The following is a 23,705-nucleotide window of genomic DNA, read 5'->3' on the forward strand; positions in this document are numbered from 1 at the left end:
GTTTTTTTTTGGGGGGGGGGGGCGGATCGATGTTATTGTTCCCTTTTGTGCGGGAGGGGTTTGTTTTGGGGGTTGATGATCCTGATGCCGTTCTTTTTGATGCGGGGGGTGGGGAGGGAGTTTGATTTTTCTCTCTGAACGACTTTCATGCTCTTTCTTTGTTTTGTGGTTCTCTGGAGAAGAAAATAAAACGCAAGAGTTGTTTATGGATACCTGCTTTGATAATAAACTGACCTTTGAACTGTCCGCTGCCAGCGGGACTTCCCGGTGTCCAAACATTTTCATTCCGATTCCCATTCCCGTTCCGATGTGTCAACCCATCGCCTCCTTGTGGCAAGATGAGGCCATCCTCGGGGTTCAGGATCAACTCCTTATATTCCATCGGGGTATCCTCCCAACAACCTGATGGCTCTGTATGGACCTCCGGCACAAGTGGCGCTGTATGGACCTCCGACACAAGTAGCGCTGTATGGACCTCCAGCCACCTGCGGCGATGTGCAGACCTCCGGCCGTGGGTGGCGCTGCCACAAACCTTCTGCTGAACGCATGCGCGGTGCCGTGTGCGTGTATCTGTTGCTGGTGTTCGGGCGGGGGTGAGTGGGGGGCTGAACCCGGGGTAGGTTTGTGTAAATCAGGGGCCGGTTGTATTGGGAAAGGGCCAGGCCCGCGTTTTACCAGACGGCTGGAGCAGGGGTGCAGTGCAAACTTTTTTACGTGCCGGAGCTGTACGAGTGGTGATTGATAAGTTCGTGGCCTAGGTTAGAAGGCCTAAAGTTATACATCTCTCGGTACATGTACGTGCAGTTCAACTCTTTGATTACGCAGAAAGTTTGTAGTTAATAACTTTTGCAGTATTTCTGTTTCAGATAATTGAAAATTGCTAGGTTTTGTAAAATTGACTCCTTCCACCTTAGGCCACGAACTTATCAATCGCTCCTCCTATGTCCCACCTAATTGTGTACCTGCTCATTTCATGTACTGGGCAACTTCCTCGCCCATTCATGTGATGAGCAGGTACACAAATTGGGTGTGACATATTTCTATATAAATAGAGCTTCTTATAATGTTAAGCACTAAAGCAAGATGAAAGAAATATATGAATTCCAGAGCTCCACAAAAGTATAGTGATAGTTCAGACATTAAGAAAATTATAGCCTATCACTACATTTCAGTTTTTAACTGGTGCAATAAAACATATAATAATTTAATAATATAAAGTATTGCATGGTTGCATTCAATAATTATCATAAAATATAATCAGTCAAGTGAAGTAATGTTTGCTTAGAAGCCATTGGGTTGTTAGTGAGAAAAATCTAGTTTTGTATTAGTGAGTAATCCATGGACCACCACAGTCACAGCTCCAGGATTTCACCAAAAATGATCAAATATCCTAATGTTATTAGTGGTACTTTCCCCACCAGCTACCAACCCCTCACCCTAATCCCCGCTTCTGTTAAATTACCTCTATTTAATATGCAGCCGCTGTTAAATTCCCCGCTTGTTTATTTTGACTTTTTTTTCACAGAGGTGCTGGAGTGGTGCTCCGGTGAGCTCCGGCAACACTGCACCCCTGTTTAGATCCAAGTAACATGGACCCAGGGATCAAGCTGTCCGGGTTTATGAGGTGTTGAGCGAGTATTTCTGGTCTGGGATCAAATGTTTGTTTCTGGAGTTCCTTTGGAAGCAATGCTGCTAATCTGAGGAGAGAATGAGTTTGTATTCTATCCCTCACAAGGAAAGGCTGTGTGTAAATGGGCTTTTCTGTGTTTGAACCAGTAGAAATAGACCCGGGGAGTTCAGTGTTCCAACTGTGTTCGGAAATTCCTCCTTGCTGTCACCTGTCTGTCAGACAGTGGAAATCAATCAAACTCAACTTGCTGGAGATCTGCACTAAAAATGAAAAATTCTGAATCCATTCTGACAAAAGATTGTGAACCTGAATTGTTCAATTTGTTTCTCTCCCCACAGCAGTTCCTTACCTGTTGAGCGATTCTGGTGATTCCGGTTTCTTTTTATTCCATTCACTCTGGAGTGGTTTAAATTTCCTGATTGTCTGTTATACTTGGGAATGTGTTCAGTGCAGTTGTTGCTAACAAGGTTCACGTGAATAATCTCAGGGATGATCGGCTTTATGTATGAGGAGCATTTGATGGTTCTGGGGTTGTGCTCAATGGAGTTCAGACGAGGGTGAAAGGGGACGGGGTGGTTAAGTAAACCTACTGAATGCTGAAAAGCCTGGATACAGTGGACATGGAGAGGATGTTTCCATTAGACGGAGAGTCTGTGATCTGACAGCACAGGCTCAGAGTAAAGATGCTTCCCTTCAAAATTGTGATGAGAAAAATTTCTTCAGCCAAAAGATGGCTTATCTGTGGAATTTGTTGCCGCAGAGGTTGGTTGAGGCTGCTATTTGGGTATATTTATGGCAGAGATTAATATATTGATGATTGCTAAGTAGCTTCAGGGTTACAGGAGGAAGGCAGGAATATGGTGTTTGAATAAATCTCAGCCATGGTTGAGTGGTGGAGCAGACTCGATGGATCGAATCACCTAATTCTGTCCCTACATCTTATATCTTACCATGACTGAACCATGACTCCTTCCTATCCTATATCAGGTTTTGTGACGTGCAAGGACAATTACAGATTTGTTCACTGAGATCGTTATATTTGTCTTCACTGTTTAGATTTCAGTGAGCAGAAATATTTTGTTCTCCTTTGTATTGTTAACATGCTTCATTATCTTTCATGTTAAAGTTAGACCTGTGGTGAGAGATTTATTGGAAGAAAAACCCACAACTGGAAGCAAACCACGACTGAAGACGAGGGAACAGCAGCAAGTGAACCAGCCCGAGGACTGAGAGCACCGACTGGAGAGAAACCCTTCTGACTCAGGGTTTCCAGTGATTCAGTCAGGAGAAAGTTTGGTGAGTCTCATTTACTCAAACACTGGTCCTTTAGACATCACATAACTGTACAAAATAAAGTAGGAAATAGTTGAGGTGAGAATGAATGTATCAGTTAAGTCTGTCAGACCCAGTTGCAATCATTCCAGGTCTGGTAATGTACTGTCAGTGTCCCAGCTCTTTAAAGTCACTCACATTCCTTCAGTGTTTGCTCATTTGAAGAGCTTGTATCTTCTGAAGTAGCTTTTGGTTGGTTCTGAGTGTAAAGAGGGAAAGAGGGGTGTTTATATTTACTATCTTGCAAAAAGAAGTAATTGTTTGAAATTACTTGCTGCAGACTAACTACCCATACCCCGTACATTCTCAACCAGATTATTGACATCGATGACAAGTATCAATGGGTATTACCCTGGGGAGCTCCAGGAGACACGGGCCTTGACTCCAATAAACAGCCTCCCATCATCACCATCTGCTTCCTACCATCGAGCTGTTCCCAGACTCTGGGCTCTGTGACAAACACAATGGTAGCAGCAAGATTAGACAATGATTAATATAAAGAGAGATTTATTGCTTCCTGAAAGCTGTCTGATTCAATGGACCAGATCCTCCTTTGCTCACAACATATCTGCCCTAGTACCCATCCTCCCGGGTCACACTGTGTCTGATAACCCACATCCCCAACCTCCCTCCGCCCCGCCAGTAACCCCACAAATTTCCCACCATTTACCCCACACCCGTACACGTAAACAGATCCACATCACTAACATCCACTCTCACAGCTTGGGGAACCAGAACTAACAAGATCCTACATTCCCGGCCCCAGACTGTCCAACCGCCTGGCTCGGTCCCGGCCCTTTCCCACTGCAACCGACCTTCGATTTACACAAACCCGAGACCAGCTCCTTCCTCATAGCCTCCCAACCAGGAGAGCTGCCGGCAACAGCTGGGGTCGTCACTTTGCTGTAATATGCAGGGATTCCCCACAGCGCCACCAGTGGCTGGAGGTCGGAGGGACAACGTAAAGGATTTGGCTGTTCTGTTCTTTCACTGTGACATCGCCAAACTGTGCATTAACTCCGTCCAGCCAAATCTGAACGAACTTCAACGACCAACAAGTATAATTCCTCGCAGTGATCAGCTATCTAAGTGTTTCACTCACTTTTAGAGGAAGGGGTACCTACACTCTCGGGGTGTTTAGCTTGCCATCAGTTCCATCAACCAGATCATTGGCATATAACATGAAAGGAATCATTCCCAACGTAGACCCCTGTGGAACTCCACTAGAAACCGGTAGCCAGCCAGAAAAGGCTGTCTGTATTCCCACTGGTTTGCTCCTGCCAATCTTCCTTTTTCCTGAAATAACATAGGCTCAGAGCTTGTTAAGGAGCCTCATGTGTGGCATCTTGTCAAAGGTCTGAAAATCCAAGTACACAAGACCAACCAATTCTCCTTTGTCTACCCTGCTTATTATTTCTGAAAGCATTCCAACAAATTTATTAGGCAAGATTTTCCCTTGAGTTTCCCATTTTGCGCCTCCAAGTGTCCCGAACTCACATCCTTAACAATTGACTCCAACATCTTTCAAACCACTGTCAGACTAACTGGCCTATAGTTTCCCGTGGTTGTGCAGTTTAATCTTTCTTCGGTTCAGACAAGGGAGTGAGATCCAGATCTGTCACGTTCTCTCATTGTGCGTGGGCATATTTTTTAATTGACTCCGTTCCACTGTTACAAATTGCTGATGTGCAGTCAATGTTTCGAGGTGTATAACCCGATTAATGCAAGAGGGAAGCCTTTTCTGTTTTTCCGGGCTTCTCAAACATTTGTACACTTCAGTGAAATCTCCCTCCAGAAGTTCCAGAGGAGAAGCTCAGTCTGTCTAATATTTCCACACAGTTAAAGTGGGGAATCGTTTGTTATTGTCATTTACCGAGGTTCAATGAAAATCTTGTCTTGCATACCATTCTCTCAGATCAACACACTACAACAGTAGATGATGGTAAAACTTTAACAGAGTGTAACAAAGCATTATGGTCACAGAGAAAATCCACTGCAGGTGGACATCTGGTGCAAGGTCACATCGAGTTACATTCTGAAGTCAAGAGTCCATCTTATAATGCTGAGGAACATTCAGTTTGCTTATAACAGCAGAATGGAAAATGTCCCTAGGCCTGGTGGTACGTTTTCTGTTTTTGTGTTTTCATTTATCTTCGACCCGATGGGTGGTTGAGAATTGAGAATGTCTGGTCTGGAGTTCTGGGAATCTTTAATTCTGTTGCCTGATTTACTGAGGCAGCAGGAAGTATAGAGCGAGTCCATGGAGGGGAGGCTTGTTTCCATGATGTGCTCAGCAAAGTCCACAGTTCTCTGCTATTTCTTGAATTCAACAGAAGAGAGTAGCCACACAAAGGTGTGATGTATCCGGATGAGATACTTTTTAATGGTGTAACTTAAATTCGCCGGACCAATAACCACACCACAAGCAGTTCTTTACTTTATCCTTATGACCAGTTTATTTGTTCAAACTCAGCCTGTGAGAAGCTCGGAGCCAAGCATCAGAGAGACAGAATTCCTCTCCCTCTGGCGGCTCATGACAATTTATAGAACTAGGAAACAAAGAGCACTTTAGTTCAACTGGTATACCCAACAAGTTTGTCGGAGCAAAACTTAATTTCTTATGTAACACTTACACAACAGGCTGGTATATGTCTAGAGGAAAAGGAGATCCAGCCACACACCAACCCACCTCCCGTACACGCAGGTGCTGTGAGAATCAAGTTTATGCTGCGTGTACACACACAATATCAAGCTCACACCAGATACCGTTACGGAATACACTTTAAAGCATAGGTGTCAAACTCAAGGCCCGCGGGCCATATCCGGCCCGGCATACAGTTATATCCGGCCCGCGAGATCATTTTAGATAGATCTATTATTTTAATTATTAATGGCCCGGCGATATGAAGCCTATGATTGTAAGTTAATACCAATCATAAAAAGAATGCTTGCTCAGCAGTTTTCTTCATAAGAAACGGAATTTGTGAAGTGAAACACTTTGTAGTTATAGCAGAGACTGAGACACATGAGAGCAGGCTGAAAAAACGGAGGCAACGAAAGCTGCGTTCGCACGCGTCCGACTGATCCGGCCCGCATGAAGCTGCATTTTGCTCAATCTGGCCTGTGACCTAAAATGAGTTTGACACCCCTGCTTTAAAGAGTTTACTAAAACTAAAAGAGTACTCTGCAATACAGTATATATGAAGGAAAAGAAAATAAAGTAAAAGGCGCCTTACTTATCAAAGTTCAGTCAGTTTAGTGCACATCGTTGGAGCTCAACCATCGTACCATTCGACCCCTCGTCACTTTCCTCCGACCTCCACGTCCTCGCACCTGGGACCACCCGGGTGGACGTCCGAGCAGCACAGCGCACGTCCACCTTCCTCAGCGTCTCCTTCCCGCCTCCCCTGAAAAGACCGCAAAACCCCCCAAGCTCCCAGCCCCACAAGACAAAATAACATTCCCCATTGGTTAACAACTGAATACAATCCCCATAGCAGCAAGTCCAAAGCTAAACAACTGCGAGAGAAAACACTTATCAGACATAAAAGCATTCCTACTCTAGCAAACCGAAGAAGCCATTTTGATTAACATACACAGTACATTGTACACTTAGATAAGAGAGTCCAGTAAATCAGGGTTTTAATTACAAATGAATGTTCTGTCCAATCCTTAACAGTTATTCTCCTGCGTTAGACAAAGGAGGGAACTCAGTTCAATTTGTGTCTCATGAGAACTCAACTCCACATAACGTTCCCAAGAGACATCTGTGAGTCGTTAATCTAAACAAGCTGTAAGCAGGTACCTTAGTGAAGGGCAAATTTGCACATTATCCAGAACAGAGCAAAATAAGTTCGCACTTAATTTTAACCCGTTATTTACAAGAGTCCAAGAATCATTTCTTACATCCCCCAATACCCTTAAAACTTAATCATTCCTCCTTTTTATTATTGCACGATAACCTTTCAGAACAGATTGTCGCTTCTACAACATGATAGAAAACATGGCCAGACGCAGACAATAATCAAATTAATCAAAATAATCAAAATTAATACAATCAGACTTCCAAAATGCAAGAACAACCCCCAGAAGTCCCCGAATATATTGAAGGGTCAGGGCCACCTTCCTGCCTTACTGGTCCCAAAATTGTGGAGCTTACTGCCAACATCTTGAATTTTCGGAATATCTTGGGTTCTGTGTTTAGACAAGTCAGTAATATTGGACGATCCGTCAGGGATATAAGTACAGCATTCGTTTCCTATGATAGCACAGGTCCCTCCTTTTTCTGCTAATATAAAGTGTTGGGCCATCCGATTCTGTCGCACTGTTTGGCGAATTGCAATCATCTCAGTTACCTGTGCTTGAGTGTCAGTCACTGCTCCGGCTGTATTATTGGCCAGTTCTTCTAGAGCGGCTGGTAAATTAATTATTTCCCTGGAATTTCTGGCTACCCCATAGGAGGGAGAGGCAATCATCCAAAATCTCTCAGATTCCGTTATACCCCTTCGTTGCCTGTTCCAATGGGGTGATCCTGAGGCTGAGCCAGGATCCTCAAGTGTGGCACAAGGTCGGCCAAGTAGCAATAACCACTCCGACCCTCGTCCCCCCTCGAGAACCCGTCTGGTAGGGTGTGGTTCCATGCCGCTGCCCTGTTCTTTCTCCCGACAGCCAGGGATAGGCCCCATTTCCACAAACCCAATAAGTTCCATTTAGTGGTCCAGGGGTATCATAAGTTTGACTCTTGGTACAGTTACTACTTCCCACTTGATAGGGTGCACTCTCATTCTGGTTACACAACAAGTAGTACGAACCACTGCTGGAGATGTAACTCTTATCCCCGGGCATAGCTTGGAGGGGTCTTGTGGAGGAGATCTACGTCTCCAACCCTCAAAGCAACACCATCCCCAGTCTCGCCTTCCAGACCTGGATATGGTGCAATTGACAATGTTACCATTACGGCTATCAGAAAACACCAGAACTGAATTTACTTCGCTAGTACTCAGGGGCACCAGTGACATGGGGATCGTAGTCTGACCCTGTTGGGGAATTTCGTCACTTACCCAACATGCTCCCCGCTCCACGTGCTTGGCGTAGGTGTGGTAGAGGGACAGGAAAGTGTTAAACTGGAGGCCTCCTGAGACAGGGGCAGGTTCCCTTAGGGTAATTAAAATCAGCATTAACCAGTACATTTTCCAGTCCTTATCATTTCTGCCAGTAACGTGTTTACAGTCAGTTCGATGTATCCGCCGGAGCTGCCCTTCCACCATCACTGCAGGAGGTGTTGTCAGTAGCACTTGGTACAGTCCTCCCCACCTCGGTCCCAACTTCCTACCATCCCAGTTCTTGAGCAGAACACAATCTCCAGTCTCGATGGTGGAGTGGTCACCTTTAGTTGGGGTTTCGTCCTCTCGATAGGCCTGTCATACCTGTGAATGCAAGCTTTGGAGAGATTTTGTTAATTTGCATAAGTATTTTCCCATCTCCTCCCCCAAGGTGTGCATATCCAATGTTGCAGGTAAGCTCTCAGGGAGGAGCGGCAAACAAGGTCGGGGTCCCCATGGGGTTCTCATGGGCTTCCCGTAGATAATTTCTGCCGGTGATTTCTTACTTGATGGCGTGATTCTTATATGGAATAGGACTAAGGGTAAAACCTTCAACCAGATCATTTCAGTTTCTTGTGTAAGTTTTGCCAACTTACCTTTCAACTGGCTCCTTCCATTATGTCGCTGCATTCAGATGATGGGTGCAGTGGAACTGCTGTTTTGTAGCAAGGAGTTTACAGATTTCCTCATTTATTTTGGCCCATTGTCCTAGCTGATCATTTCTGGAAGTCTATAGCAAGGAGTTATTTCTTTTAGCAATATGATCACAACAATTATAGTTGTAGGAACAGCTTCAATCCATCTGCTAAATCCATCTACTATCACTGAGCAATACCTATAACAGTGGACTCCAGGTAATTCTATAAAATCAAGTTGCAAACAAGAAAAAGGTCCACCAGGCAAGGGGGTAGTTCCGGAACCACAAGGCATCCCCTTTCCAGCATTTGTTTTTTTATTACAGTTTAAGCATGCTTTGGCTCGCTTTTCAGCTACTTTCTGGAAATCAAGTTTGTAATAATGTATTAACCATCCCCTCCTTGCCCAAGTGTGTACAATTATGTACATGATCTACCAAAATAGGTAAGAACACGGAGGGAACACAGACCTTTCACGCAGGGGTCACCCATAAATTGGTCTGAGGTTCGAGGTGGCAACCCATTTGGGACCATAGTTTGCTCTCTCCTTCAGGGGCGTCCCCCTGTTAGTTACGTATTTCCCACAAGTCCGGCATACCCGTCCTTAGATTTTGTCTAATAGGAGCTTGCTGGGTTCCCGAGGGGAACTAAACGTGTGGTATTCAAGGCTGTCTGTTTGGCAGCTGCATCAGCCCTAACATTACCCTGGAACATCTCATCACACTCCCCAGTATGGGCAGCACATTTAATAATAGTCAAAACTCGAGGTAGCTGTAGAGCGGTGAGTAAGTTGTTCACAAAGGTAGCATTACTAATGCGGTGGCCAGAGGAAGTCAGGAATCCCCAAAGCCTTGTAGTCAGTTCAAAATGGGAGTCCGTGTAAAAGTCCGCACATTAGTCTGTTGCTAGGATACAGGCAGAGTCAGAGCAAACAGCTCAGCCTTCTGGGCGGAGACAGCCGATTCAAAAGAGTCCTCCTCAATTACAATGGCATTCAAAAGTTTGGGCACCCCTGGTCAAAGTTACTGTTACTGTGAATAGTTAAACGAGTAAAAGTTGAACTGATTTCCAAAAGGCATAAGTTAAGATGACACACTTTTAAAATATTTTAAACAAGAAAACTTTTTTATTTCCATCTTTTACAGTTTCAAAATAACAAAAAAGGAAAAGGGCCTGAAGCAAAAGTTTGGGCACTCTGCCTGGTCAGTACTTAGTAACACCCCCTTTGGCAAGTATCACAGCTTGTAAATGCTTTCTGTAGCCAGCTAAGAGTCTTTCAGTTCTTGTTTGGGGGATTTTCGCCCATTCTTCCTTGCAAAAGGGTTCTAGTTCTGTGAGATTCTTGAGCCGTCTTGCATGCATTGCTCTTCTGAGGTCTGTCCACAGATTCTCAATGATGTTTAGGTCGGGGGACTGTGAGGGCCTTGGCAAAACCTTCAGCTTGCACCTCATGAGGTGGTGCATTGTGGAGTTTGAGTTATGTTTAGGATCATTATCTTGTTGTAGAAGCCATCCTCTTTTCATCTTCGGCTTTTTTCCAGACAGTGTGATGTTTGCTTCCAGAATTTGCTGGTATTTAATTGAATTTGTTCTTTCCTCTACCAGTAAGTGTCCCCGTGCCACTGGTTGCAACACAAGCCAGAAGCATGATCGATCCATCCCCGTGCTTAACAGTTGGAGAGGGGTTCTTCTCATGAAATTCTGCACCCTTTTTTCTCCAAACATACCTTTTCTCATTGCCGTCAAAAGGCTCTATTTTAACTTCATCGGTCCACAGGACTTGTTTCCAAAATGCATCAGACTTGTTCAGATGTTCCTTTGAACCTTCTGAATAGAACTCTGGGCACCTTGGCTTTAACCCAGGGCAAACTGAAACAGTGATATGGGGAAGGACCAGTCCTGTCTGTTGCCAAAGGAAATCCGGAACTTCAGGCAGTAATGCACTGCCCTCTTATACTTTAACCTCCCCAATCACCGTGACTGGGAACTTCTGTCCCTCGAGGGGGGCATAATACTGGCTTTCCTCAGTTGAGCACCCCGGAGGGTCATAGCACAGAGTCACATGAGGGTCGGCCGCTGGCAGAAGGGGTTCAAACACAGTGGAGTCCAGATTAAGTGCCCACCACTGGGGGGGTCGGTAACTGGGGAAGATGTCGGTCGTTCACTAGTCCCAGGGTGATATCCTTGTCCACGCAGAGAATCTCGACTTCCAACGGACAGAGCAAGTCTCTCCCTGCTAGATTACACCCCGACTGGTGGTAACTGTAAATGAAACCTCACACTGGGTCCCCTGGAATTCCACCTGCAGTGGCTGGGTACGTGAATACGTATGTGCCCTGCCTTTGAACCCAAACAGAATGATTGTCTGATAGCTGTTTTCCATCTTCTGATACTATTTCCTGATCGACAGTGGTTGTGGTTGCAATCAATCATAAACGGAACAGGAATTCCAGCAACTTGCAATATTACATTGGGCTCTTCCTGAGGGGTGGTACTCACGGTAGGAAGTATCTTTGCTTGTCTACCCTAGCAGGGATGACAGTGGAACAACAATAGCAGGTATTTCTGGGAATAATACAGAAGGTGCAGGATCAGTTCAAAGAGGAGGAAAGATTCTAACGGGAGTAAGGGGCGACCGTGGCTGTCAAGGGAAATCAAAGATGGTATAAAAATAAAGGAGAAAAAGTATAACATAGCAAAGATGAGCAAGAAGCCAGAGGATTGGGAAACTTTTAAAGAGCAACAGAAGATAACTAAAAAGGCAATACGGGGAGAAAAGATGAGGCATGAAGGTAATATAAAGGAGGATAGTAAAAGCTTCTTTAGGTATGTGAAGAGGAAAAATTTTAGACCAAAGTTGGGCGCTTGAAGACAGAAATGGGTGAATTTATTGCGGGGAACAAGGAAATGGCAGACGAGTTGAACAGGTACTTTATATGTGTCTTCACTAGGGAAGACACGGACGATCTCCTGATATAATAGTGGCCAGAGGTCCTAGGGTAACGGAGGAACTGAAGGAAATTTATATTGGGCAGGAAATGGAGTTGGGTAGACTGATGGCACTGAAGGCTGGTAAATCTTCAGGGCTGATGGTCGGCATCCCAGGGTACTTAAGGAGGTGGCTCTGTTATTAGTAATCATTTTCCAATGTTCTATAGATTCAGGATCAGTTCCTGAGAATTGGAGGGTTGCTAATGTTATCCCACTTTTTAAGAAAGAAGGCAGAGAGAAAACAGAGAATTATAGACCAATTAGCCTGACATTAGTGGTGGGGAAGATGCTGGAGTCAATTATAAAAGATGAAATAGCGGCACATTTGGATAGCAGTAACAGGATCGGTCCGAGTCAGCATGGATTTACGAAGTGGAAATCATGCTTGACTAATCTGGGATTTTTTTGAGGAATTAACTATGAAAATGGACAAGGGAGAGCCAGTGGTTGTAGTGTATCGGACTTTCAGAAAGCCTTTGATAAAGTCCCACATAGGAGATTAGCGGGCAAAATTAGAGCACATGGTATTGGGAGTAGGGTACTAACATGCATAGAAAATTGGTTGGCAGACAGGAAACGAAGAGTAGGGATTAACGGGTCCTTTTCAGAATGGCAGGCAGTGACCAGTGGGATACCGCAAGGCTCGATGCTGGGACCACAGCTGTTTACAGTATACATTAATGATTTAGATGAAGGAATTAAAAGTAACATTACCAAATTTGCAGATGACACAAAGCTGGGTGGCAGTGTGAGGAGGATGTTATGAGAATGCACGTTGACTTGGATAGGTTGGGTGAGTGGGCAGATGCAGTTTAATGTGGATAAATGTGAGGTTATCCACATTGGTGGCAAGAACAGGAAGGCAGATTACTATCTGAATGATGTCAAGTTGGGAAAAGGTGAAGTACAACAAGATCTAGGTGTTCTTGTTCATCAGTCACTGAAAGTAAGCATGCAGGTACAGCAGGCAGTGAAGAAAGCTAATGGCCTGTTGGCCTTCATAACAAGGGGAATTGAGTATAGGAGCAAAGGGGTCCTTCTGCAATTGTACAGGGTCCTGGTGAGACCACATCTGGAGTATTGCCTTCAGTTTTGGTCTCCAAATTTGAGGAAGGACATTCATGCTATCGAGGGAGTGCAGCGTAGGTTCACGAGGTTGATTCCCGGGATGGCGGGACTGTCATATGCTGAAAGATTGGAGCGACTGGGCTTGTATACACGAGAATTTAGAAGGATGAGAGGGGATCCGATTGAAACATTTAAGATTATTAAGGGATTGGATACGCTGGAGGCAGGAAACATATTTGCGATGTTGGGGGAGTCCAGAACCAGAGGCCACAGTTTAAGAATAAGGGGTAGGCCATTTAGAACCGAGTTGAGGAAAACTTTTTCACACAGAAAGTTGTGGATCTATGGAATGCTCTGCCTGAGAAGGCAGTGTAGGCCAATTCTCTGGATGCTTTCAAGAAGGAGTTAGATAGAGCTCTTAAAGATAGCGGATTCAAGGGATATGGGGAGAAGGCAGGAACGGGGTACTCATTGTGGATGATCAGCCATGATGACAGTGAATGGCTGTGCTTGCTCAAAGGGCCAAATGGCCTACTCCTGCACCTATTGGCTATTGGTTGCACCCAACAGTCTGAGGGATTCAGAGGAACAAATTTGTAGAGAGTTTGCAGACTATGCCAAGAAACAAATGTTGATATAGTAAATGATTTTAACTTTCCAAATATTGACTGGGTCTCCCATACTGTAAAAGGTCTTGCCGGTGTAGAGTTTCACAAATGTGTCCTTAATCAGCACGTAGAATTCCCGATGTAGAAGTGTGCAATAAGCCGTTAGGAAATGATCCAGCGTTAGTGACAGATATTAGTGTATGGGAACACTTTGTAACTAGCGATCATAATGCCATGAGATTCCAAGTAAATATGGAAAAAGAGAGGTCTGGACCACGGGTTGAGATTCTAAATTGGAGAAAGGTCAATTTTGATGGTATCAGAAAGGATCTGACAAGTGTGGTTTGGGACAGGCTGTTTTCTGGCAAAGGAGTACTTGGTAAGTGGGAGGCCTTCAGAAGTGAAATTTTGAGGGTGTGGAGTTTGTATGTGCCTGTCAAAATAAAAGTTGAAAGGTAACTGGTGCAGGGAACCTTGGTTCTCAAGAGATATTGAGGCCCCGGATATTTTGTTCCTCTAAATGCCTCAGACTGTTGGGTTCAACCAAGACTCATCAGTAGCTACAAATCATAATTCAATGTCCTGAGCATATCTGATTTTTTTATTTAGTTGTCTTCTGTTGGTTTCTAAAAACTTTCCAGTAGTTTTTGTTCTATTATTTGCCCTCTCTTTGGCTTCTCATTCCAGCCATGGTTGTGTCCTCCTGCCTTTCCAGTGCTACGTTGGATGTATCTACTATGCACCTCCCAAATTGCTCCCAGAATCTCCAGTCATTGCTGCTCCTTCGTCATTCCTACCAGTTTCCCCTTCCAATGAAGTTTGGCCAGCTTCTCTGTCATAGGGATTTGATGAAGTTCCGTGAAACAGGTCATTCCGCCCATCTAGACTGCTGAAAATATTAAACTCTCTGATGCAACGATCTGCACTGGGATCATGGCCCTCCGTACCCCTACCTTCCAGGTACCCATCCAAACTTCTCAAACGGTGAAAGTGATCTGGCATGAACCACTTTTGCTGGCATCCCATTCCACACTCTCACGACCATTTCAGTAAAGAGCCTTTTCGCTTGTTCCCCTTGAATTTTCATCTTCCCCACTTACCCATGACCTCTGATTGTCATCCCACCCAACAGTGGAAAAAGCTGCTTGCATTTACCCCATCTATACCCTCATAATTGTGTATATTTGGAGCAAATTCTCAAAGCAATGTATAATTTCCTTGTTTATGTTTAGAGCTTTTTGAGGTGTATAAGATGATGAGGGTATTGATCGTGTGGATAGCCAGTGGTGTCTTTCCCAGGGTTGAAATGGCTAACACGAGGGTGCACAGTTTTAAGGTGCAATGGAAATGTGTACCAAGGGGATGTCAGGGGTAAATTTTTCACACCGAGAGCAGTGGATGCATGCAATGCGCTACCAGTGGCGGTGGTATAGACGGAATCAATAGGGTCTTTTAAGAGGCTCTTGCATAGGTACATGGAGCTCAGAAAAATAGAGGGCTGTGCGTTAGGGAAATTCTCGGCAGTTTCTAGAGTAGGTTACATGGTCAGCACAACTTTGTAGGTTGAAGGGCCTGGAATATGTTGTAGACTTCAATGTTCTATGTTCAGCAGCGAAACAACATTTGCTGTACTCCAATCCTCCGGTACCTTCCCCTGTCACTAATGATGATTTAGTTATCTCTGCTAGGGCCGAGACAATTTCTGCACTTGCTTCCCCTGACGTCCGAGGGAGCATCTTATCATGCGCTGAAGATTTATCCACTCACACCTGCCTTGGGAGAGCAGACATCTCCTCTTCCTTAATCTGTGCAGGGTGCACGATGTTAATGCCACTTTTCTCACACTTTCATCGACTCTGTGTCCAACTCCTGAGTACATAGATATGGAAAAAGCATTTAGGATCTTCCCCATCTGTTTTGTTTCCCAGCCCGGTCTTCCAGAGGACCAACTTTGTGCCTTGCAATCCTTTTGCTGTTAATCTGTCTCTAGAATCCCTGAGGATCTTTTCTGCGAGGGCAACCTCATGCCTTCTTTTAGCCATCCTGATTTATTTCTTATGTGTTCTCTTGCATTTCTTATACTCCATAAGAACCTGCCTGCCTATCCCTGTTATACAACTCCATTTTGTGCTTCACCAGGGTCTCAAAATCTCTTGAAATCCAAGGATCCCTACAGTTTCTATCTTTGCCTTTTATTCTGACAAGCACATACCCTATTTGTACTTCCAGAATTTCGCTTTGAAGGCCTCCCACTTACCAAGCAAACCTTTGCCATAAAGCAGCCTGTCCCAGTCCACAGTTGCCAGATCCTAGTGTCATAATTTCAGGTGTTGATCCATTCCCTGAACACATCCACCTTTCCTATCATGCTCCTTGCATTGACATATACGGACGGGGCTCAGCATATTCACTGAACCATGCTCAACTTTTTAATTCCTGACTTTGTCTGAGAACAGAACAACATCTGTCTCTACAACCCCTCCACTATCTGTTCTGTCATTCTGTCCCATTCCCCCTGCAACTTTAGTTTAACCTCCCCGACCCTCACCTCCCACGATGCAGCTCTATTATCCATTTGGCTTTCATCTCCCAGATCAATGAATAGGAGGTGCATACCAGGTACAGGCAGATAGGAACAAATGGGGTACTTATGAAGTACAGTAAGTTCAAGTGAACACTTATGAAAGAAATAAAAGGAGGCATGAGGTTGTTCCAGCAGACAAGGTGAAGGAGAATCCTCAGGGATTCTGCAGATATGTTAAAAGCAAAAAGATTGCAAGGGAAAAAATTAATCCTCTGGAAGATCAGAATGGTAATCCATATGAGTAACAAAGTAGATGTGGGAGGTTTTTTTTGCATCCGTATTTACACAGGAGATGGACACAGCATCTATAGAAGTGAGGCAAAGCAACATCACCTTCATGGAACCTGTACAGATTACAGAGGTGGAGGTGTTTGCCGTCTGAAGGCAAATTGCCATGGATCAATCCCCAGGACCTGACAGGTTGTTCCCTGGGACCGTGTGGAAGACAAGTGCAGAAATTGTCGGGGTACAAGCATAGATATTTAAATCATCCCCAGTGACAGGTGAGGGACTGGAGGATTGGAGGACAGCCAATGTTGTTCCGCTGTTCAAGAAGGGCTCTAAAAGTAAACTATGAAATTTTACGATATATAAGTATTTGGATAGATGTGGACTGATTAAGGATAGGCAGCATGCGTTTGTGCATGGTAGGTCATGTCTAACCAATCTTATGGAGTCTCTCGAAGAAGTTATCAGGAAAGTGGATGAAGGCAAGACAGTGGATGTTGTCTACATGGACTTCGGCAAGGCACTTGACAATGTCTCATATGGGACGTTGGTCAAGAAGGTTCAGTCACTCAGCATTCAAGATGAGATAGTAAATTGGACGAGACACTGGCTTTGGGAAAAGCCAGAGTGTGGCAGCAGATGGTTGTCTCTCTGACTAGAAGACTGTGACTCGTCGTTGCCACAGGGATCAGTGCTGGATCTGTTGTTGTTTGTCATCTATATCAGTAATCTGGATGTTAACATGGTTAGCTGGATCAACAAATTTGTGGATGACACCAAGATTGGGGTGTAGTGACAGCGAGGAAGACTATCATGGCTTGCAGTGCGATCTGGACCAGCTGGAAAAATGCGTTGAGAAATGGAAATTGGAAGTTAATGCAGACAAGTGTGAGGTGTTACACTTTGGTAGGACCTACCAGTGTAGGTCTTACACAGTGACTGGTAGGTCATGGAGGAGTGTTGTAGAAGAAAGAGATCTGGGAATACAGGTCTGTATTTCACTCAAAGTGGTGTCACAGTTCGATAGGGATGGAATGAAAGTTTTTGGCATATTCGCCTTCATAAACCAAAGTACTGAGTACAGGTGATGGGTGTTATGTTGACGTTGTACAAAGCATTAGTGAGGCCTAATTTGGCGTATTGTGTGCAGTTTTGGTCACCTACCTACATGAACGTTGTAAAAGAGGTTGAAAGAGATCAGAGGAAATTCACAAGGACATTGTCAGGTCTGGAGGACTTGAGTTACAAGGGGAGATTGAACAGGTCTGGGCTTTATTCCTCCCAATATAGAAGATTGAGGGGAGATTTGATGGAGGTGTTCCAAAATTATGAGGGTGAGATGGAGTAAATGCAAGCTGGCTTTTACCACTGAGATGGGGTGGGTCTACAACCAGAGGCCATGGGTTAAGGGTGAAAGGTGAAACGCTAAGGGGAACATGAGGAGAAACTGTGTGCTGGGGCAGCAGGCTGAGGGTAGCAGACACCAAAAGAATCAACAAACTCATTTGTAAGGCCAGTGATGCTGTGGGGTGTGGAACTGGACTCTCTGATGGTGGTATCTCAAAAGAGGATACTGGCCAAGTTACATGCCATCTTGGACAATGTCTCCCATCCACTCCGTAGTGTACTGGTTAGGCACAGGAGTACATTCAGCCAGAGACTCATTCCACCGAGATGCAACACTGAGCGTCATAGGAAATCATTCCTGCCTGTGGCCATCAAACTTTACAACTCCTCCCTCGGAGTGTCAGACACTCTGAGCCAATAGGCTGGTCCTGGACTAATTTCCACTTGGCAGAATTTGCTTATTATTTAATTATTTATGCAAAATATACATTTTTATATACTATATTTCTACCTATTCTTGGTTGGTGCGACTGTAATGAAACCCAATTTCCCTCGGGATCAATAAAGTATGTCTGTCTGTTCACACAGACAGTCATCCGGGTGTAGAATGAGCAGACAGCCCAAGTGCTGCACGCGAGCTCAATTTCAACATGTAAGAGGTTTGTATAGGCACTTGGGTGGTAGGTGTACGGGAGTGGACAGTTTAAATAGTTCAACACAAACTAGATGGTCCAAAGGGCCTGTTTCAGTGTTGTACTTTTCCATGACTGTGACAGGAATAATACTAACATTCACTCGAATTCCGTTTAACAGCTGTGCAGACCTACCATACATCTGAGTAGGAGACATTTAAGGAAAGTTTCTCTGGTTATACGATTTCCACGCCTCTCTCGTCGTGGGGAACTGCGTACGAGGCATTGCCTTCTGCCGGGTGAGTTTCCAAAGAGATCACCAGCTCGTATCCCAGCACGGATGGAAAGCGTGCAGGAGAGCCGGCTGGGTTCGAACTCAGGACCTTTCGTCCCGAAGTCAGGCACTGACGCCACTATGCCACCATCCATGTCAGGAGATATTTACATTGCATTGAAACTGTGGCGCTTTAAATTAACAGTACATAAAAGAAAATCCCCAGCTGCATGTCAACAAAGGGTATTTGCATGAGAGTGTTTCAGTTACTGTGGGGCCAGGCACCCATGCAGCTTAGCTGGAGCAGGGAATAATAGCAATGGGGAGAGTCAGACTGAGCCAAGTCACGGATGGGAGACGGCAGAAATGCCCCATTCTCATAGAGACAGGAAGAGCATCAGAGAATTTGATGGTCAATCCAGATACCAGCACAGTGCCCAGTTAGAAGATGATTTTTCTCTCCAACTTGGGTTGAACTTCACTGTAACTGTGTGATGCCAGATCAACTAAAGTGATCTCATCTGACATGCTGTCTTTCACCCATTGATGGATTTTGTAAATCTTTTTACAGGTTAAAAATGACAAGGAATTTGACTACGTGAATCTCAACCACAACACACCAGTTTTGCTGTCTCTGTCCAGATATTTAAGAATTTGAGCAAGGGATTCAATCAATCATCCTTCCTGCTCAGACTGTGGGGAGGTATTCACTCTGTCATCTGACCGACTAGCACGCCCGTAATTTTACACAGGGAAAGGCCGTTCACCTGCTCAGACAATGGGAATGGATTCAGTTGGTCATCTCAACTGAAGATACATCAGCAAGTTCATACTGGACAAGGCCATTCACCTGTTCTGTGTGAGAGAAGGGATTGAGTCGATCTTCCCACCTGTGGAACACCAGTCAGTTCACATTGGGCAGAGGCTGGTCATCTGCTGAATTTGTGGGGAAGGATTCACTCTGTCAGCTGACCTAATGGCTCACCAGCGAGTTCACACTGGGGAGAGGCCATTCACCTGCTCGGACTGTGGGAAGGGATTCACTTGCTCATCTCAACTGAAGGTACATCAGCGAGTTCACACTGGAGAGAGGCCATTCACCTGCTCGGACTGTGGGAAGGGATTCACTCAATCATCCAATCTACAGATTCACCAGCGAGTTCACACTGGGGAGAAGCCGTTCAACTGCCTAGACTGTGGGAAGGGATTCATTCAGACAGCCAGCCTACTGAAACACCAGCGAGTTCACACTGGGGAGAGGCCGTTCACCTGCTCAGACTGTGGGAAGGGATTCACTCAGTCATCCCACCTACAGAGTCACCAACGTGTTCACACAGGGGAGAAGCCATTCACCTGTTCAGACTGTGGAAAGGGATTCTCTCAGTTATCCAATCTACAGAGTCACCAACAAGTTCACACTGGGGAGAAGCCATTCGCCTGCTCAAAATGTGGGAAAGAATTCACTCAGTCATCTGATCTGCTGGCTCACCAGCGAGTTCACACTGGGGAGAGGCCGTTCACCTGCTCAGACTGTGGGAAGGGATTCACTTGCTCATCTCAACTGAAGGTACATCAGCGAGTTCACACTGGGGAGAGACCATTCACCTGCCCAGAATGTGGGAAGGGATTCACTCAATCATCCAACCTACAGATTCACCAGCGACTTCACACTGGGGAGAAGCCTTTCACCTGCCCAGACTGTGGGAAGGGATTCATTCAGGCAGCTAGCCTACTGAAACATCAGCGAGTTCACACTGGGGAGAAGCCGTTCACCTGCTCAGACTGTGGGAAGGGATTCACTCAGTCATCCCACCTACATAGTCACCAACGAGTTCACACTGGGTAGATGCCGTTCACCTGCTCAGACATTGGGAAGAGATTCACTCAGTTATCCAATCTACAGAGTCACCAACAAGTTCACACTGGGGAGAAGCCATTCACCTGCTCAAAATGTGGGAAAGAATTCACTCAGTCATCTGATCTGCTGGCTCACCAGCGAGTTCACACTGGGGAGAGGCCGTTCACCTGCTCAGACTGTGGGAAGGGATTCACTTGCTCATCTCAACTGAAGGTACATCAGCGAGTTCACACTGGGGAGAGGCCATTCACCTGCCCAGAATGTGGGAAGGGATTCACTCAATCATCCAACCTACAGATTCACCAGCGACTTCACACTGGGGAGAAGCCTTTCACCTGCCCAGACTGTGGGAAGGGATTCATTCAGGCAGCTAGCCTACTGAAACATCAGCGAGTTCACACTGGGGAGAAGCCGTTCACCTGCTCAGACTGTGGGAAGGGATTCACTCAGTCATCCCACCTACATAGTCACCAACGAGTTCACACTGGGTAGATGCCGTTCACCTGCTCAGACATTGGGAAGAGATTCACTCAGCCATCTCCATCAAATGTGCATCATTGAGTTCACACTGGGGAGAGGCCGTTCACCTGCTGTGAATGTGGGAATGGATTCACTCAGTAATCTAAACTTGTGACACACTACCGGGTTCACACTGGGCAGAAAGCTTCAATAAGCTTCATGCTGGATATTTGTCCATCACCGTTGCTGAATGAGATTTTTAGAGTGACTGTCGGTGCTGAACTCTGCAATTATTGCTGCTGCTCACCACACCCAGTTCTGCACCCTGGTCACTGGGCACGGGAGGAGTTTCTTCTGCTGCACATTCACCTTTAATGGGACTGGAGTTTAATATTCTGGATCTCTAGACAAATAAATCAGTTCTGTTTTGAACTCTGTCTCTGGTACTTAAGTGAATTTCTAACACAGCTAGTGTACAGTAGAGAGTCAACTCAGGCCAGCTGTATCCTGCCAGTGATTCTTTTCCATGACAGTCCTTTTAAATCCTCCCCTGTTGTTCATGTCTCCCTCTCCCTGTGGTGATGGGTTCCAAACAGTCACCACTCTATGGGTGAAGAATATTTTGCAGACTGAAGAAGTCGAGCTGACTGCAGTTCTGTCTGAGATGTTCTTTGCCCCTCAAATCTCTGGGCTGAGGAAGAATGACAATGGGAGTTAACCTAAAAAAACAAACACGGGGAAATCTGCAGATGCTGGTAATTCAATAAACACACACAAAATACTCGTGGAATGCAGCAGGCTAGGCAGCATCTATCAGAAAAAGTACTGTCGACGTTTCGGGCTGAAACCCTCTGGCGGGACTAACTGAAAGGAAAGATAGTAAGAGATTTGAAAGCATGAGGGGGAGGGGAAAATGTGAAATGATAGGAGAAGACTGGAGGGGGTGGGATGAAGCTAAGAGCTGGAAGTGTGATTGGCAAAAGGGATACAGAGCTGGAAAAGGGAAAGGATCATGGGACGGGAGGCCTAGGGAGAAAGAAAGGGGGAGGGGAGCACCAGAGGGAGATGGAGAACAGGCAGAGTGATGGGCAGACAGAGACAAAAAAAGGGGGAGGGGGAGAAAACTAAATATATCAGGGATGGGGTAAGAAAGGGAATTAACGGAAGTTAGAGAAGTCCTTCCAGGTAAGGCGACACTTCACCTGTGAGTCAGCTGGTGTGGTATACTGCGTCCGGTGCTCCCAGTTAAGACCTTTATATATTGGTGAGACCCAACGCAGACTGCGATACCGTTTCGCTGAACACCTACGCTCTGTCCGCCAGAGAAAGAAGGATTTCCCAGTGGCCACACATTTTAATTCCACGTCCCATTCCCATTTTGATATGTCTGTCCATGGCCTCCTCTACTGTCTAGATGAAGCCACACTCAGGTTGGAGGAACAACACCTTATATACCGTCTGGGTAGTCTCCAACCTGATGGCACGAACATTGACTTCCATAGAAGAAAAAGTGAATTACAGAGAGAAGGGTTGTCCAAAATTGTTTAGAAAAGAACAATGGCAGGGATGACGACAGAATGGCTGAAATTTCTGGAAGCAATTCGGAAAGCACAGGATAAGCCATATGTACCAAAGAGGAAGAAGTATTCCAAAAACAAGATGATACAAGTGTAGCTAATGAGAAGGCAAAGCCAACATAAAAGACAAAGAGAGGGCATATAACAGATCAAACAATGGTGGGAAGTTAGGGGATTAGGAAGCTTTTAGAAAGCAACAAAAGGGTACTAAGAAAGTAATTGAGAAGGGAAATATGGAATGTGAAGTTAAGCGAGCCAGTAATAAAGAGGATACCAAATGTTTCTTCCGATACATAAAGTGTGAAGGAGAAGTGAGAGTGGATATCGGACCACTGGAAAATGAGGCTGGAGGGGTAGTAATAGGGGACAAGGAGCTCGCGGATGAACTGAATAAGTATTCTGCATCAGACTTCACTGTAGAAGACATTAGCAGCGGAAGTCCAGATGTCAGTGGTCAGAAGTGTGTAAAGGTATATTACTTGGGGAAGGTTCCTGTGAAACAGAAAGGTCTGAAGGTAAATACGGCACCTGGACCAGATGGTGTACACCCTAGAGTTCTGAAAGGATGGCTGAAGAGATTGTGGAGGGGGTCAGTAATGATGTTTGAAGAATCAATGGATTCTGTTGTGGTTCTGGAAGTCTGGAAATTTGGAAATATCACTCCACTCTTCAAGAAGGGCAAGAGGTGGAAGAACAGAAATTTTAGGCCAGTTTGTCTGACCACACTAATTGGGAAGATATTGTAGTCGGTTGTTGATGATCTGTTTTCAGGGTATTTCGAGGCACGTGATAAAATCGGCAACTCTCAGAATGTTGTCTTCAAGGGAAAATCTTGTCTGACAAGTATGTTGAAATTCTTTCAATTCATTGAAGTAACAAGTAAGATAGGCAAAGGAGAATGGGTTGACGATGTGCTTTCAGAGGTGGATTTTCAGAAGGTCCTTGACAAGGTGCCTCCCATGGGTCTGCTTAACAGGCTATGGCATGATATTACAGGAACGATTCTTGTGTGGATAATGCAGTGGCTGATTGGCACGAGGCAAAGAGTAGTAACAAGGGGAACCTTTTCTGGTTGGCTACCAGTGACTTGTGGTGTTCCACAGGGATCTGTGTTAGGACCGATTCCTTTTGCGTTTTATGGTAATGAGTTAGATGGCAGAATCGATAGCTCTTTTGCAACGTTTGCTGAAGATACCGAGGTAGGTCGAGGGACAGGTAATTTTGGGGAAGTAGAGAGCCTAAAAAAGGTCTTTGACAGATTAGAGGAATGGGCAAAGAATTGTTAGATGGAACACAGTGTAGAAAACTGCATAGTCATGCACTTTGGGAAAAGAAATAAAAGTGGCAGCTGAAATGCAGTGTAGGGACTGCGGGTCTGCA

The 23,705-nt window shown here is 45.1% G+C and overlaps 1 pseudogene; it reads left to right on the plus strand.

Moving 5' to 3' along the window:
* Positions 1-543: 543 nt before the first annotated feature.
* On the plus strand, positions 544-21,174 carry LOC140723762 (uncharacterized; annotated as a pseudogene).
* Positions 21,175-23,705: the final 2,531 nt, after the last annotated feature.

Source organism: Hemitrygon akajei, unplaced genomic scaffold (assembly GCF_048418815.1).
Source record: "Hemitrygon akajei unplaced genomic scaffold, sHemAka1.3 Scf000134, whole genome shotgun sequence".
Lineage (NCBI taxonomy): Eukaryota > Metazoa > Chordata > Chondrichthyes > Myliobatiformes > Dasyatidae > Hemitrygon > Hemitrygon akajei.